Here is a 16,904-nt window from a genome sequence, read left to right on the forward strand (position 1 = left end):
CACCAGGTGCCAAAGCCTTTTGTAAATGCTCCTGGCTGTGCTGAGTGAAGCCCACTCCCCAGCTTCGCCTAGCAGAGAGACATGAAGTATCCCAAGTCATTAAAACAACTAGCTAATGTCTAAAATGTACTTTGAAGAGGAGAAGGGTTAAATAAATAGGAAGTGTTAATATTTTTAATAAATATGAGAGCCTGATCCATAATGAAAGCTGGTATGATGAAGAGCATTACTGTGTGTTACACACCCCGCAACAACAGAAGAATTAACAGCCTCTCTCCTGATTTCGAGATTAATCTTAGGGCACTGTAGATAGCTCAGGCTTTTATTTCCCTCCAAATAGCTTAAAAATTGTATTCAAGCATTTCTGTATTCCATACTTCAAGAAGGGCAACATGACAATAATCTCCATCACGTACCCTCGCCTCAGCCACATAATGGAGCTGGAAAAGCGTTTCCAAAGAACGGCTCTGCTGCTGTATTGAAATGCTGTGAAACTCCCTGGGAATAAGACACAAAGGTGGATAAAGAAATCTGGATTGCAGTGATAAGCTCCTGACGAGAAGCCCAGGCACAATAGAGTGAGAAGCAGGAGCGTTATGTAAGTACATTATTTTAATTGAAAAGCAAAATGTCCTTACATTTCTTGGGAACAGATTGTGTCACGGACTGTAACGGAATACAAAAAGTGAGGGCTTGCCACCGTCTCCATATATAGCCCATCTTGCCTCACTGAAGTCAATAGGAGGCTTTCACTTACTTAAATTAGGCTTTGGATTTCGCTCCTCAGTTTTCAGCTGTGGCTCTACGTGAGGGCTGCTCTTTCTTCATTGGCCATCTTTGGCTCGGAAGATGGTCGGGAGATGCACTTGCTGCCTTCTGCTCAGCACACTTTGGAAGTTGCGGATAGCTGGGTCTTTGGAGAGCTCGATTTGAGCTGGAGACCTGCCACAAAGCCATTTTGCTGGTGCTAAATGGGCTCCATCAGCCCTGGCCTAGGCACGACCACTCCCTCCTACTCCTCTTTTTCGTCCTCCTCTTCGCAAGTTGGTCGCAGCAGCATCCGTGCTGGAGCAAAGCGCCTCCCACCCAGCGCTCCCCAACATGACGGTGTCCCACCTCTTGCAGCACAGAGGAGTCCTGTGCTGGAATCAGAGTTCAAGAAGTTTTTAAGACCAGCTCCTTTCCTGAAGCCACCCAGGCACAGGGAGCCCCGCTGGGGCTTTCACACAGGGCCAGCATCCCTGGCGGCTGCTGCTGGAGCAGGAGAAGCTCTCCTTGCCCAAAGCACAGAAGAAATCGCAGCCTGGTCTCATTCATTAGAAAAATCTCTCTTGTGGGCTTAGCGTTTTTTCTGGCAACAAACCGTGGAGCACTTCATGTAGCACACACATGCAATTATTTTGTTCAGTGAAATATATTATGAGAAGATCCACTGTGTATGCAAATAAGGCAACGTGTGAGAAGGAGCTTTGATTTTTATTTTTTTTTTTAATCACTGGAATAATTTTCCCATGGCAACTATCAAGAAACACTGTTTCTCTGCTTGAAGTTTTCTGAAAAAAATATATATTTTTTTCTGTTTTCTCCCTTTTATTCCATTTACTGTAAAACAGGCAAAAAAAAAAATTCTCAAATGATAGCTTGAAATTTAGAAGAAATATTTTTCCTTAGCAAATCTTGTCTCCAAGGAGAGCTGTGCTGACTTCTTTGAGGCTGAACGAGGAGGACAGGGAAGTTCTCAGGATCTCTTCTGTAGCTGTGGCCGTGGTTGGGTATCAGCAGTGTTTGCTGGCACCCCACGCCCTCGGTTACGCATGCCATTCTTCTTGTGGCCAGCTCTGTTCTTCTGCTTGAAGATGACTTCTGAATTTGTCTCATAAAAAGAGCAGGCGCATGCCAGGGGGCTGCGGGAGGTGCTGGTGCAGGGCTGGGCTCCTCCATCGCCCCGCTCTGCCCGCACGGTGCCTGGGTGTCTCTGGTAGTGCTGCAAGGACTTCTCGGGGTGAGACACAACAGCTGCTTCACCATGCACTCACCTGCCTTTGTGAGCACTCGAATAACCTTCTGTGCTGCTTTCCAGGGAGCCAGAGCTAAACCAGAGGTCATCCTTCCAAAAGTCAGGCGCTTCAGGAGTCAGCAGGTACCTGTGTACGTGGCCTGAAAAAATCTCAGCAGTGTCTCAAACTATCGCACGCGGCACCAAAAAGTACAGTTGTTTCAAATAATGTGCTATTACGGCCCATAAATTCAGTAAGGTGACCCAAGAGTGTTCATTTGAATTTATTTTAGCCTCACTTATTGTCACTTAACAGACTAAACAAGAACTGATGGCTCTTCGAGCAGTAATAGTAAATTATAGTTATGGTGAACACAAATGCCTCATTACGTCTAGTCAAGGTCTATTTCCCCTTTATAGCGGCAACTGTAGGAAAGCTTTGTTTTTAATTTATGAATAAGGATGCACAGGAATCTCAGCTTTCCTATTTACATAAACATGATCGACAATTAATCTTCTGTAAAGTAACTAGAGCAGCGTCTAAAACGCACAGGCTCCTTCCGAAACACGCTCCAAAATGACCGGGGGGTGTTTGTATCATAGTGCCTTTTAATGATAATCACTTCCATAGATGAATATAAACAGCAGGAAAATAGACAATTTATTACTTTTATCTTAAGTGTAATTTTATGCTGTATGATCCCTTCAGCTCAGACTGATGCATGGATTTTTATTTGCTGAGGCATTGGGGTGAAAGTAATGTCAGAGTGATAGGAACAGCTAAGGTAGCAAAATGTGATGAATTCTTATTGCAGTCTGGCTTGTCCCATCTTCCCTACGTGAAATAGTGTTAGGATTTAAAAAAAAAAAAAAAAAAAAAGAAAACCTTTTATACTAATGCTGCAGTATAAATTATGGGGTGATGGAGACAAATTGAACTTGTGTAAGTGTCGAGATGAGTCCTGCTTGATAAGCATCTTTTGTTTTTAGCAGTTTATTGTTGATGCATTGCCTATCTCTGTTCTGGTAGCAGCCCTACGGCCTACACGGAGCTCTCTGTGCTACAGATGAAACTAAGGAAAGCGCAGCCTTAATGGGGGGAGAGGGCACGTGCAGGTAACACGGGGCCGACCCTTTTTGGTCCAGGCTGCTCAGAAGGGCTGACGGTGTGCCACAGGTAGGTAGGGGATTTCAGCCAGTGGATGAGAAGGCAGGTTGGAATGGAAAAGGAACAAATCGGAAAACATTTAGGCACTGTAAATACACTGGGATCAGTGAGAGGCGTGGGGACATGGGGGGATGAGTTGAGCGGGGGACCCAGGGAAGGCGCAGCGTGTCGGGCACGTCGTCCTTCTGCCTTCCTTGTGCCTGGCACTGCACTTGGTCTGGGGCTGGTCCCGGCAGCTAAGGGAGGTTAAAGTTGTCTATCTGCTCGTGAGTACATAAAGCAAAAGGTGGTCCCATTAAAACTGGTGTCAATTATTTATTTTTAAAATCTAGTACATTTTAAAATAAATATGTATGAAAAGAGGCTACAAAGTAGGGCCCATTGTAGTTACAGAGCTGAATATTCCCTTTATTTACTGTTCTGCAGAGGTTGGCAAGTTCAACCTGAAAATCTTATCCCTCAAGCTGTTGCGTGAGCCAGAAAGAAAATGAATGTGGTTTTCAGGGCTCAGAGCAAGACTTCTGGGCTCCCAAGGAGGCAGGGAGAGGATGTTTGCCTCCTATATTGAATCCATTTCGCCTCAACGTCCTTGAGCAATAACAGAAACAAACTTGAAGATGTTAAAACAAAATCATACCTGGGTGTACTAACTATGTTTCAGGAAGAAACTATTTTTTGCAACCATTTCACTTTTTTTTTTTTTTACTACTTTCCTCTAAAGGTTTGTATTTGTCCGATAAGACCTTTAGTTTGATCCCGTCCACATTTCAACCTACTTTATTGTTACTGCGAGAGATAAATTTTTGGAATGCCGCCTACATGAAATATACTTTTTTTAATGCTTTGGACATGGCACAGTTGTTCTTTGCACTCTCTAGGACCTCTAAGATCAGTAACTGAGGTATCTCCCAGGGCACAGCTATTTTTCTGAGATTAATTAACTTCCGAACATCTACACCGATCTTTTCCCATGGAGACTCTTGGTTGTATCTCATCCAACAAAGTAATAAAGTATGGAAATTGTAATAAATGCGAAGAACGGAGATAACATGAGAATAAATAACATCCATGGCATAGTCAGTGGGGCTTGATGGCTTGCTTGCCAGTCTGTGGATTTAGTCCCACGCTCATAAAAGATTTTGGCACTAAATGGTTTAGGAGATCTTGGCACTGCTTTGGATAAATCGCTGTTGTTTTCAGAACCCAGTTATTTTTCTGAATTTTACAGACAGAACTTGCTATCTTTATTCTTGTCAGCAATCTTCTCATTTAAATGGATGCCACTGACGTGATTATTTCTGATTGTTTCTGTTGGTAATGGAAAAAAAAATCAGTTCCATTTCCCAAGGGAACAGCATCACACAGGGGCACTTGTAACTTGCCCAACTCCCTTCTGTTGGTGTATTCCTCATTCTCCTTTTACTTGTGGAAAAGCTTGTGCTGCTGTCCTGACTCTGCTCTAGCTGAGTTAATGGCAGCTTCTTTGTGCACACCACTGCTGAGCATCTTTTAAAGTTGTGCTAGGATTTACTAAAGCAAAACAAAACTAAAACCAAAAACTGTGTATATATTTTACTCCCCCCAAAAAACAACAACAAAAAACTTTGGTATATTTTTTGACATCAGACTGAGTTGCTGTCTTTGTATCCTAAAATTAAATTAATGCAAATGATTATTTAGCTTTTCTTAATAGCTGCAAATAATTCCAATTAATTCAGGCTATCATAATTCACCTCGCTTCGTGCAGAGCCCTTCCTGATGCTCCAGGATGCATTACATGCCAGAGCTTTCAGCCTGGTATTGATTGATTCTTTGCAGCGGACCTTAAAAATCCATTAAGGAAGAAGTTAGAAGATGTGAATTAATTCTAAATCCTTTGTTGGTATGTGCAGCTGAAGAAAGCCTTTTCAAAACCATTAATCATAACTCAAAATAGACTGCTAACTTTAAAATAAGCTTTACAGTAAATTGGAGGACAAATCCCAGCCAGGTATTTAGATTCGCTGTCCCTGTACCCAACGTGCATTGAGAGTTTTCTCAAGTGTGCTACTGAATGTGTTTTCAATATTTTTTCAGTTTGCATTGTTCTGATAAAAAATGTCAACATGCAGCCATCTGTGCCAAAAATGAAGAAGATGATTGCTATTTAATAGATAAGATGTCACCAATTTGTAAGATTCTGAATAGAAAAAAACAATAAAACTTGGCATCTCCTCCCAGGTAACAACATTCATCAGCAAAACTCAATTTAGTACAGGAAGAAAACCCTCCTTCTGAAATCCTCCCCCATTATTAATTATTAAAATTAATTTTGCATTGAGTAGTTTGTACACCCACTGCTCCCCAAAACATCTCAATCTTAGGCATAGCTGCAAAACCTTTAAATTTACAGGGAAATACATGATGAGTAGAAGCAGAGAAATCTGGACTAAAAGAATAGCTGTGGATTTATTTAAATAGAGCTCTATTTACATGCTGTCTGTTTATTAAGCTATGTGAAGGTTGGTTTCTGCACGTGTTTGTGTACAGGACACTGGAGGATGTGTCCCTATGCCACGTGAAGCCCCAGGCCCATCTGAGCATCACTTAGAAGGCTTTTCAGGGGGTGCAGGAGATGACTCTGTGTGCTGCTGGGCTCCAGGACAAGGTGCTCTGGCTTCAGTGGCTCTGGATTTTCACGCCAGGCACTGGGTTCCTCTTTTCTGCTACCTAAGTGCTCTGAAATACCCAGCTTTTGGTCATTCTGTCCTTAAAATTACATCTGTTGGGGCAGTTTTATTTTATTTATTTATAAGGGAGCTGCGTGGTGCTGCAGTGAAGTGTTCCAGCTCCCACCTGGTGGCAGGGTGGCTGCTGGCTTTGTGTCTCACGGAGTCCCCACTGTACATTTCAGAGCCTGACAGACACTGCTCAAAACAGGGGGAAAATGCATTTTGGCAGGTAGTCCTTTGTCCATCGAATTCTGGATCCTGCTCGGACCGTGCTGTGCTTTGTCATTGCAGGCACGGTTCCAGGCTCCTGCCAAGGACGTTTCGGTACCCTGGCAGCCGGAGCTGGTGTGGGATTTCTGGAACGGGGCCGGTGCATCCCAGCAGGGCCTCCCCATCGCACACCCCGTGCCTTTACTGCTGTCTTGGTTAAATTTTTGTCACCCACTTCGATGCTCTGATCAGCCCCTGGGACTGGATGCCTAGGAAGGGCTGTGGGTCATCAGATTAAACAGGAAGATTTTTCCTAAAATGGTGAATTCCCCCTCAGGGAGGAAAATCAAGAATTCTGCTTCCTAAAACCTGAAGGTGAATTTAATAACAGACAAACAAAACCACCAAAAATATTCCCATCATTCCCCAAAGGTCCCATATACAGTGGTAAATGGCTGAAGTAATTGAGATGAGGCTGGCAAGCTGTGTAATAAAGATTAATCCTCCTGCGCTGAGAACACACAGTGCCTGAGACAAGTGCTCTAATTTGAGACGTATAGCACAGGGGCACACAGCTCATTTCCAGGCGGTTATGGACTGCATTAGGGCTTCGTGTCAGCCTGAGGACAAATGGGCAGTCGGTTACAGATGTGAGCATCACCGCTGCGTGGGCTGGGGGCTGCTGCCCCTTTTGGGAGGCAGGTGCTGAGCACCCACTCGCTTGTTGAAGTGATGCATTCGCATGCAAGCCTGCAGAAAGTTGGAGTAACATCCCAACACGCCCGTGGAAGCAATTATTGAGCTATGGGAGTTGTGAGTTAACTCTGAGGGACCAGTGTCAGGGACCTTTCCCAGGAGCTGCCGTCGCTTCCAGAAGTCGGCAGCTCAGGCTGCCTGCTGGAAGCAGATTGTCACGGCCAACAGCTTCCCGAAAGTTTATGCAGCAGAGTAGACGGGAGCCCACACTTGTAGCAGAGTGTGGCACATTACTCACTCGCTAAATATATGTCTATACAACTTGGAATGGCTTGCTGCAAAATGTCTCAAGAGCTAAAGTTTCCATTACTGGTTCCTTTTTTATTTATTTTAAAGATCTAGCATTGGAAAACATTTGCATCGAGCTTTAAAGGACAGCACGCAGCACCAATTATAACATAACATCAATGGTACCTCTAGAGTAAAAAAAGGCAGGACTGTTAAGCCAGATGTTATTCTTTAAGGATTTGTTTTCCCTAATTTGCGTAGAACTGTCTTAGATTAAAAATTGCCAGTCCCGAAAGGACCTCAGGGATTTTTTGAAGCAGTCATGGTTCCTCCTAATGAGAATGTATTTTATGCAGAGGCACCTTTTCATTCTAAGTGTACTCTTTAATCTTTTGATTGGTTGTATCTTAGTGTATTCAATTAAAAAAATGTGTATCTTGCTGTGTTAAAACTGCTGATAATTCAGCTGCAAGACTGCGTTTCTGTTAGTGTGGGTCCAGTTAGGGACCGAAGAGGTGTGGGTACGTCTGTCTGGAACAGTTTTTGGGTGACTGGCATCGCCTCTGCTCCAGAGAAGCTTAAGTGTCAAACACTAGAATGCAATGGGCAGGGCTGAAAAGACAAATTGTTGCAGTATCTGGGTGTGCTGTGTCCTCTTCCTAGCAATTATTGTCAATAGCATTCATTTACACTAACAAGTAAATGAACAAAACTAATAAACGTTAAAGGTTGCTCTGTCAGAAGTCAACCAGAACTCAGCAGAACACCTGGAAATTTGGGAGGTCTTACTCGGCTCATTTCACTGACCACTTTTAGTCTCTAACTTATTTCTATTTCTCTTATTAAGTAGATTAGATTAGAAATTAATAGATTAGAAATTAAACAGATATAGCTAAAATCACCTTAGCCCCTCTCCCCCAGTTATCTTTTCCTCTCCAAACTCAATTCCTGCAGTCAAAGGCCGTCCGCACAGGCTGGCTGGGACACCACGTACCTCACACGGTGAGAAGTCTCACTGCGTTTTTTAGCCACACAACGAGCAACCCCCCAAAATCTTAGCACTGTACTTTCCCTGTGATTGATGTTGCATTACCCTGACGGACGGGAAGGTGAAGCCCACCCTGGTTGCTGAGTGGCAGGAACGGACCCACGAAGTCCCCCTGTGCACCCCCAGTGGTGTGCAGGGCAGAGCAGTCGTACCACCTGGTACAGCTCTCAGAAGAGGTGTTGCCCAATGTAGTCATTTGCAACAGGCTGTTAACACTTTTTTTTTCTTTCTTTCTTTCTTTATTTTTTTTTTAAACTCATCTATAAATACCATGATGAATTTTTAATGCAAATGCAGAATTCAGGCTTAAAGCAGCAGTGGCTGGATTCAGTTTCAAAGTTTTGTGAATTCTCCGATGGGTTTCTTAGCACATCTACCCAATAACGATTTTTTAAATTCTTTTTACGGTGCGTGTGGTCTGTTTTTCTAGCTTGTAATGGGTATTGACTACTTCCTTCACTTTTTTTGTTTATTAGCTTCCAGTCATAAGATTTGTGCAGACAGCTGGTTACAGCACGACCTTTCCGAGTGCATCCCAGCAGTCTGCCCATTGTCCTGGAAGGCTGTCTACGGTGAGGCTGTACGGATGTTATTTAAACTTGAGCTTTTTATAGACTTGCAATGTAATCTGCATTTCCCGATACTGAATGCATTCAGCAAATGCTCTGTGCTGACAGCAGATTGCCTTTGTTTCTGCAGCGCCAAGATCTGCGCTCTCACGCCGCGCAGAGCCACGCGAGGTGCTCTCCGCAAACCAGGCTCTTCCTGGGGTCCTGGCTGGAGCTGGTGGAGCTGGCAGTGAGGCTGTGACACGTGTGAATGCATGTCTCCCTAAAATGCTTCCTAACCCCGATATATCCTAACTAGAGGAACTGGCAAGGGGCACGAGCAGCAGATGCCTGAGCCCTGCGGGGCTCCAGCACGCAGGTAGGACCCTGGTGCACGGCTGCGTTGTGGCTGGCCAGATGTTCAAAGGGATGAGAGGGCTCACCACATACAAGGTGCAAAACACACACAGGTGAGCCTCACCAGCCAGCTCCTTGCCAGTAAAAAACCCCTCGCTGTGCAGGGCACCTTGCTCAGAGCACCCAGAGCTTTGGCGCTGTGTTTGTTTTCCCTTAAACTACTATTATTTTTTTTTAATAAGGTTAAAACTGAGGTTGGTGGTGTTATCACGCTTGGTGATTCAGAAAAATACTGTACTTTCTTAGCGTAATGGTTCCCACTAAAATTATATATTTTTTTTTTCTTAAAAGAAGTGGAATTGAGAAAAGCATGTTGATTAATGATATTCTGAGACTTGTCAGTTTAAAGCCAATTTCACACTGATTTTTTGGGTAATTCTCCAAGTGCAGTCATACAAGCGTTTCTAAAAATCCAGAAATACTAACCAGGAGCACAAATAGCAAAACAAACCTAGGGTAGATTTTAATCTATTGATTCAACCTTTCTTTTGAGAAATATGGGAAGCCCAAACTAAAATGTTTAGAATGATATTGGCAGAGTATAAACAACCGTGAGATAGACAGAGCTCCAAACCACATAATTTGCATGATTTTCTGTCAAGTTTTGAAGGTTATTGTGACAAACGGGATGTGTTCTTTGGACACTTGTATTGATTGCTAGGAGATTTTGTACTTTAATGCAGATGGCAGCATGAATATACAATGTTATTTCATATTGCTGTTCTGACAGCTGAAGTAAAATTGTGAAGTTAGAAAAAATGTGATGAATACTTCCAGGGCCAAATTTCCACTTAACTTGAGTTTGGAACATTGCTTAGGTGGTTTGCATTATCCCATGCCCTGGGATGAGAGGTGTTTCTTTGCTTTTCTTCCAATAATTAAATATCTGAGAAGAAAACAACATTGAAAGTTAGATGACGGTAAATTGGGGAAACCTGCAAAGGAAAAATCACCTTGGTTGGCATAGTGTGGCCCATTGATGCTACTTTTGTTGGGCTACATTTCTACTGGCTAAGTTCTTCTGTGTGTCAGAAGCATGACCCAGAACATCATGTATTTGGGTATGTGATTAGCAGCAAACTTGTCCCATTGCCCATATGCCTCCTGGATTCAGAATGAGAGACTTCAACAGTTTGGTCTACTAAACATTTCTGAACTGAAATTACAATTTTCTCCTTTGTCCCTCACGGTCCCTCAGCAGAATTGCCATTTATTTATTTTTTTTTAATAATTCTTTGTGTACCTTAGCAAAACACGAGGTAAGCGATTCCTCTGCCCATGGTGAACACGTTACACTGGAGGCGTGTTTCAGACCTGAGCAGAGCTTTCTTCTCCCACTACGGCTTCCCCAGCTCCAAAGCTGTGCTCTGAATTAGTTAAAGCTCTGAGTCAGAGGCATAACGAGTGGTTCTCAATAGCATTAAAAGCCAGAGAGTACCCAGGGCCACTTGCATGAAGCAATATGCTTTACACTAAAGGATTGGATTTGCCTTTTTCGAGATGGTCTATCACTTCACACGCTGTTGTCTTCAAAATGGAATGTGTTTCGCTCAGAAGTGCTCACACCTCATAAGTCTGTAATTGCCTCCTGCATTAAAGCAGTGCTTCAGCAGTTCGACTGTTTTAGTCCAACCACTTTTCACACATGGTTGTCTTGAAAGTGCAATAGAGTTTGAGCTATTTGACTCCATCCGACTTGCAATTCTTGTCTTATCATCTGAGAGGACACCAGCTGAGATTGTGTTCGCTTCCTCTGACTAACACTGGACTTGTTTCAAAATCCCTCTGCAGTATTTTATATCTTACAGGCAAAAGACAGTGCTTGCTAGAAGGGTGACATCTTTTCATTTCCTCTAAGAATGAGGTCAAGTGAGTAATTTGCACAAAATCCCCCAAAAGACAGTGTGGATATTGATGCCACTCTCCATGAACGGGTAATTAAGGAAGGCTTAACTTTTATGTTTAAGATATGATTCAATATCATTAACCTAGTGGCAAGAGTTGTGCCTGGGTGCTGTCCCCCAAAACTTTTGTTTCTTTATAGACCACAGACAGGTAAAAAATACATTTCACATATGCTAGAAAAATCAAAATTGTCTCCATGAATATGATGGAGAAAATTATATTTTCTTTGACATTAAGGACATCGAGATAAAAAAAAAAAAAAGAAAGTGCAGTAAAATGAACTTTTTTTTTCCCCATGTGGTTTCTGGAAAAGTAAGCACAGATGATGTGTAAATGATCTTTAAAAATAGGGTTATTTCTATTAAAAAAAAAAAGAAAAAAGGAACAATTTGAACTGTCTTCCCCCTGAAGATCTTGTCAGCATAGATTCATAAAGCTGCGCCAGTCAACAAATTGCTGAAGACTTGCAGTTAAGTTCAAGTATTTATAATTGAGAAATTGTAAAAGGTGCTGTTCCCACCCTCACATATGGAAGGATGGGATAATGACCCTGAACTTTAGGGCTGGAACATTTTGGCTGTGCTGATAAACTTCCTTGGTGCATTTTTAGCACCTGGTTGCACCTCTGCCCTGACAGAGGAGCGCTGCTGGTCCTGCATGGTGTGATGGTGTCTTCCACATTAACATTGACTTATCCCACCTGTGGGCTGGCAGAAAGTTTTTATTTTTTCAAAGCCCATCACAGCAGCTCTACTTAGAGAAGGACGAGCTGGAAAGTGGGGCTGGTGGGGTCACACCATGTCCCTCCTTCCTTCTGCTCCTCCAAAGTGGGACTGATGTGGTGTTGGGCTTGGGTGTGCACCACCAGCACAGCACAACTCCAGCAGCTGGTTTTCCCCTCCCTGAGGCCAAATTCAGGTTTTCCTGGAGGGCAGTGTGTGCCTGCACTGCCCACTGCCACGGGCTGTGTCTTAATAACGCTGAAAAATATGGAGATGTGTAAGTGGGTTTTTATTTCTTTGCTTTTAATAAAATGTCTGCAGTGCTGCTTGGGAAGGTCAGGTCTGTTTGACACTGCCAGGCTGCTGGTATTCTTGGAACAACCATCTGTTCAGAGCGCAGTGAAAAATTGGTTTGTGACTGCCCAAAGTCACTTTAGCTCATGAATAAAACTTAAAAGAAAAAAAAATAATAAATAAGGCACACCAGTATTTTGCACCTAAAACAACGAAATTGCAATTTGAAAAATCAGCGTTTATGACCGTGACTCGGTGAGCGGTGGTTTCTTAGTGATCTGCTTGAGGTGTTACCAGCCAAAAGGAGGACATGGGAAATTGAGCCCCTGGGACTGTCACCGTGTGGCCAAAAAAATCTTGGTCACCGGCTCAGCTGTAATGAGTTGCACAAGGGCACGCGGGAGGGAGGTCAGCGACCAGCCATGGTGAACCACGCTGACTGACAGAGCTTGAAATAAGCAAATAAATAACCTGAGCAGCGCTCTCCTGTCTAAAGCAGAAAACAGTTATAGATTATTTTTCCTTTCTCTCTGCTACATTAATACATTATATTAAATTGTGAAAACTTTGACAGTTTGAGACAGTTCCGACTCCTTTCTCCATTTCTTTATTCCTTTCTTTTTTGCTCCTGGCAACTTTCACATTTCCACTTCTCTCCACTTCTCTATCTTATTCCTCTTTGTGGGTTTTCATGTTCTTAGCAGCTGCTGTATTTTCATCTCTGTTTCTCCTCTTCTTCCCTTAAGGCATGATCCAAAAATAAGAGCCAGCGACTCCTGTGGATTTTGTAGTTGTCTGGTTGGGCCCAAAATGTGCCATTTTTCTGTCATTATGTTCTACAAGTCAAATACTTGCAGACCAGCACAGCTTTTATCTGCTGCTTCTTTGCTAACTTGAGACTGTATCACTGCTTAAATCAGGGAGAGTAATTTTTACTCAAATGTGAAGTGTTGATTAATGTGTGTGTTTTTCAAATTCACTATGGATTATTTTTTTTCCGCTGAAAACAAGTATTGTGGCATTTAAAAACAAAAACAAAAAAAAAATAATGAAAGGAATAATGATGTTTAAAAAATGATCTTGGCAATGAAGGGAAGGAGAAGTGGGTTGACGTTTCTGCAGGCTGAGTGTTTCAAATTAGCAACTTTTCTGGAGGTGTGCTTTGGGACCTGCTGCCTTTCTGCTCCGTGCCACCGGGTGCTCCGTTTGGTGCCGTATTCAGAGAAAGGGCAAAGCAGCGAGTGTAAGGGTAAGTAAGGAATAAGGGTAGGCGAGGCAGGCCATATCCAACCAGCTGGGGGGACTGGCAGACCCCTCTTATCAGCACCCAACTTGCTTCCAAACCATGTATGGATGGGACATTGGAGCGCGGCCACGCATGGCCACCAGGCACCGGCCGTACCCACCAACGGTGGGGCAAGGGGCTGGCAGCCCAGGGGAGCTTCTGCCTGGTTCAGACGGGTCGGTTCATCGCCCTAAAGCGGAAATAAGAAGCTTTGGGAAGATACCGTGCGTGGCAGGCTGCTGAAAATGATTAAAATTACAAAAAAGCTTTCTGGTGTGGAAAGTTTCATTAAAAGTTACATCGCTGAGTTCAGTTGCAATTTAATAAGAGATAGCGTCTCCGGCTTCTTAAAATTTAATTTGATAGTTTATGAAGGAAATAATTAAAACATACTGTTGCTTCAGTCACTTTTTATTTCATATAAAGCCTGTATAGAAGTGTGTCACTCATACCACAGTGAGAGCTGATATTGGTCTGCAAATTTTGTTTATCCTTATTGACACAGCACCCACTAACCTAAAGTAAATGGGAAGGAAATGATTGGATTTTTTTTATTTTTATTTTTTTAATAACAGGTAATCTTGACCTTGAGGCTACATAAAGTGGAAGTTAGTGGAAAGTCTGGAAAAGCTGCATCTTTCTGGGGAAAAAAAGGATGGTTTTGGTGCTTCAGAGTAACCTGCTGCTGCGTGTCCCCAGGAGGTAGGGAGATAAGCCTAGAGTGCGTGGCCCCTTGCTCATCACAGAGTGTGTTAGTGCACCAAAAGTTGTGCTGTGTCGTGTGGAGAATAACGCCAACAACAGCAATGTGCCCGTGGTTTCCATGCCATGGTCACTAATTAATGTCTCCTCTTCAATACTGCTCGCTGCAGGGCACGTGTGCAGCTGTACCGGAGAGCAAAACGCAACCCGGTGCCTGTTCACTGATCCGAGGGCTGGATGATTAAAAGCTTAATGCTGCAGGCTGTGTTCCCCTGGGCACTGCCACTGCCTTCGTCCCCTGTCCGGCACGCTGACATTACTGACACAGTTTGTTTTGGGGACACGCACCAGAGGAACAGCATCTTCCCGGCACTTACTGGGGGCGCTTGCTGGAGCACCTTTTGTTCAACATTAAACTTCTCGTGTCTCTTCCCAGGCCTCTGCCTCCTGTTGTGACAAAAAAATGTTCAAGAGCTTCATCTCGAAGCCATGACAATAGCTTTCAGAGAGTGTTTTGAAGATTTTATTTGCCTCTGGAATAGTTTTAATCAAAGTATTTTTTTTCTATCAGTTTTTGGACACTTTACAGTTTTCAGTAGCTGCCTTGAATCAAGTCCATGAGTATGTCTAACATGCCAAAAATAGATTCAGCTGAAGCCTCTATTACAATTATCACTTTGGATTTCGGTGCCACTTACCACTTAAGTGGTTTACAAGCAATTACAGCCCAAATCTTCGAGAACCTGTTGGAAGCAGAGCATTTTCTGCCCCGGGTTCACAGAGAAGTGGAGCAGCTCGGTGCGATGCTGCTCTGCCACCGGCTGAGCTCTGGTACCAGAGGAAGGGAAGAGGGGAGGATGCTCCTCGGTAATCCAGCCCCTCTTCTGTTCTTGAATTCTGCTGGGAAGGGTTAAAAGCCCTTAAGCCAGATAGATGGAAAGACAGATAGATATTCACGTCGCTGTTCGTGTAAAAGCAGCATCAAATGAGAAAGATTAGCTATGTATTTGGCAAGCTGCTTGCATATGTCACATTTAATCCCTTCATCATGGCTTCTTAGTACCGAGCAGATTATTAGCGAGTAATGGAATGGTGTGAGAATACCTGGTGGCATTATATCTGCATCTCTCCTTTGTTATTACCTTCAGGAACGGATAATGTGAACATGAAATAAGAATTACCCAAGGATTGTGTTCAATGCAGGACCTGAGAAGCCTCCTGGAGGGGAGCTGCTGCACCAAAGGACTTTCAGCAGACGTTGGCTGGGCTGGGCTGTGTTGGGGTCCTGCTGCAAGGGCTGAGTCCAGGAATGGTGGCTGAAATGTAATATTGCTTTGAATTCAGAGCACGGATTTGAGAGGACATTTTCAGTCACATCTGGGAACTGTAGGACCAACACTAATGTTCAAAATGTAATGTTTTGTGGTTATGCAGACATGCAGCATTATTCTGCCTTTTCTGCTCCAAAAGCTACGATGTGCAGCAATATAGGACTGAAGAATCCGAGCACTGTTGAAAAGACATCTTATTTTTCCTTTAAGGTTGCTTAATTAATTTCTTTCAACTTCTTTATACTGTTTGATGAATGTTATTTCAAACTACTGTCAAGGGAAATGTGAGGAGGGAAAAATGAACCACCTACATACTGCTTCGAATACAATTGTATCTCCCTTGACAAACAGAATTAAAAAAAAAAAAAAAAAGGTGTTAGCCTATATGCATGACAGAGAGGGTTTAGAATAATTGTGCTTGTTTCTATTTTAATTATCCTTGTCAGGACATTTTGTAAAACACACAAAAAAAATTATAAGTTAAATAAAAATCAGAGGCAGGCCAGGATATTGGAGGCTCCTCTTTCAAACCAACAAACCCAGCCTGTTTCCATGATGTGTACTCTCCGTAGACCCTTCATGCCATATTCCCTCTGAAAGAAAAATGAAGGCATCTGAGTTTTATGAAATTTATTATGAATCTGGTGGGTTTGAAGGTTGGTAGGTATCTACTTGAGGAAATCTAACAAAGCTGGAGAGCTGTGCATCTCGCGTTTAGAAGAAAGCCTCCAGACAGAATTAGATGCATATATTTTCATGCCCGTTTATTTTCATGGTTTAAACTGAAAGGCCGTGTATTTGTTGCTGCTAGAGCTTTAGATTCTGTTTGTGTTTGGAGATGTCTCACCGCAGACCCTAGACTGACACAGAAACACGTCCTCAAAGCAGTCACAACGCAAGTGGGTATGAACAGAGAAGGGCTGAGTCCTGTTTTTAGGTTTGGGAATGTCCCTGTGTTGGTTAAAGATGGGGCCAGAGGCTGCTGCAGTTGGTGGCTCTGGGGTTTTGTGCATAAAAACCTGCCAAATGCGAGATTGGGCTATTAGCAATGACTCCAATTAGTACAGTTCCTGGGCTGGGTCCAGGATCTAGAGTTTGCAGGGAGGTTGGTATGAGCGAGTCAGTTGTTTGCTGCCTGCACACAGCTGTGTACTTGACTTAGGCGGAGCTGCAGCTTCAGGCTTAGCTTGCCGGGGTGTTTCTTCCCTCGCAATGCTGAGTGAATAATTTACAGATGAAGTTTGTCTTTTTCTCACATTTATATTTGCCATTTCAAAAATCTTTGCTGAATAATTTATCAAAATAAGCCTTTTTCTTTGGCTTTTTTTTGAGCAGGCCGTACAAGAAGTTTCTGCTGCATAATTGGAGGTTCCCAGAACCAACTTCCTCCTGCGAATGCACGCCAATTTAAAGTACCTGCTTCATGAATATTTGCTGTAACCTGAGTGAGTTACTTGGGAAAAACTTTCCGTTCTGATGAATGTTTCTGCCAGGAAAGTTCTCTTTTACAGTATTTGTGGAAAACACACAAATGACAAGGACGCAGTTGAAGTCTCTTTTGCAAATGCGTTTGAATATTCATG

General features: G+C 43.1%; 1 long non-coding RNA gene across 1 annotated transcript in view; it reads left to right on the top strand.

The window, feature by feature from the left end:
- LOC110352796 (uncharacterized) overlaps positions 1–16,421 on the top strand; it is a 38,315-nt gene extending 21,894 nt beyond the window's left edge. The window contains exons 2-3 of the long non-coding RNA XR_002402376.4: positions 13,864–13,990; positions 14,161–16,421. This is a non-coding gene — a long non-coding RNA (uncharacterized lncRNA). The remainder of the gene's footprint in view (positions 1–13,863; positions 13,991–14,160) is intronic.
- Positions 16,422–16,904: the final 483 nt, after the last annotated feature.

The sequence above is a fragment of the Anas platyrhynchos genome, chromosome 13, assembly GCF_047663525.1.
Source record: "Anas platyrhynchos isolate ZD024472 breed Pekin duck chromosome 13, IASCAAS_PekinDuck_T2T, whole genome shotgun sequence".
Taxonomy (NCBI): Eukaryota; Metazoa; Chordata; class Aves; order Anseriformes; family Anatidae; genus Anas; species Anas platyrhynchos.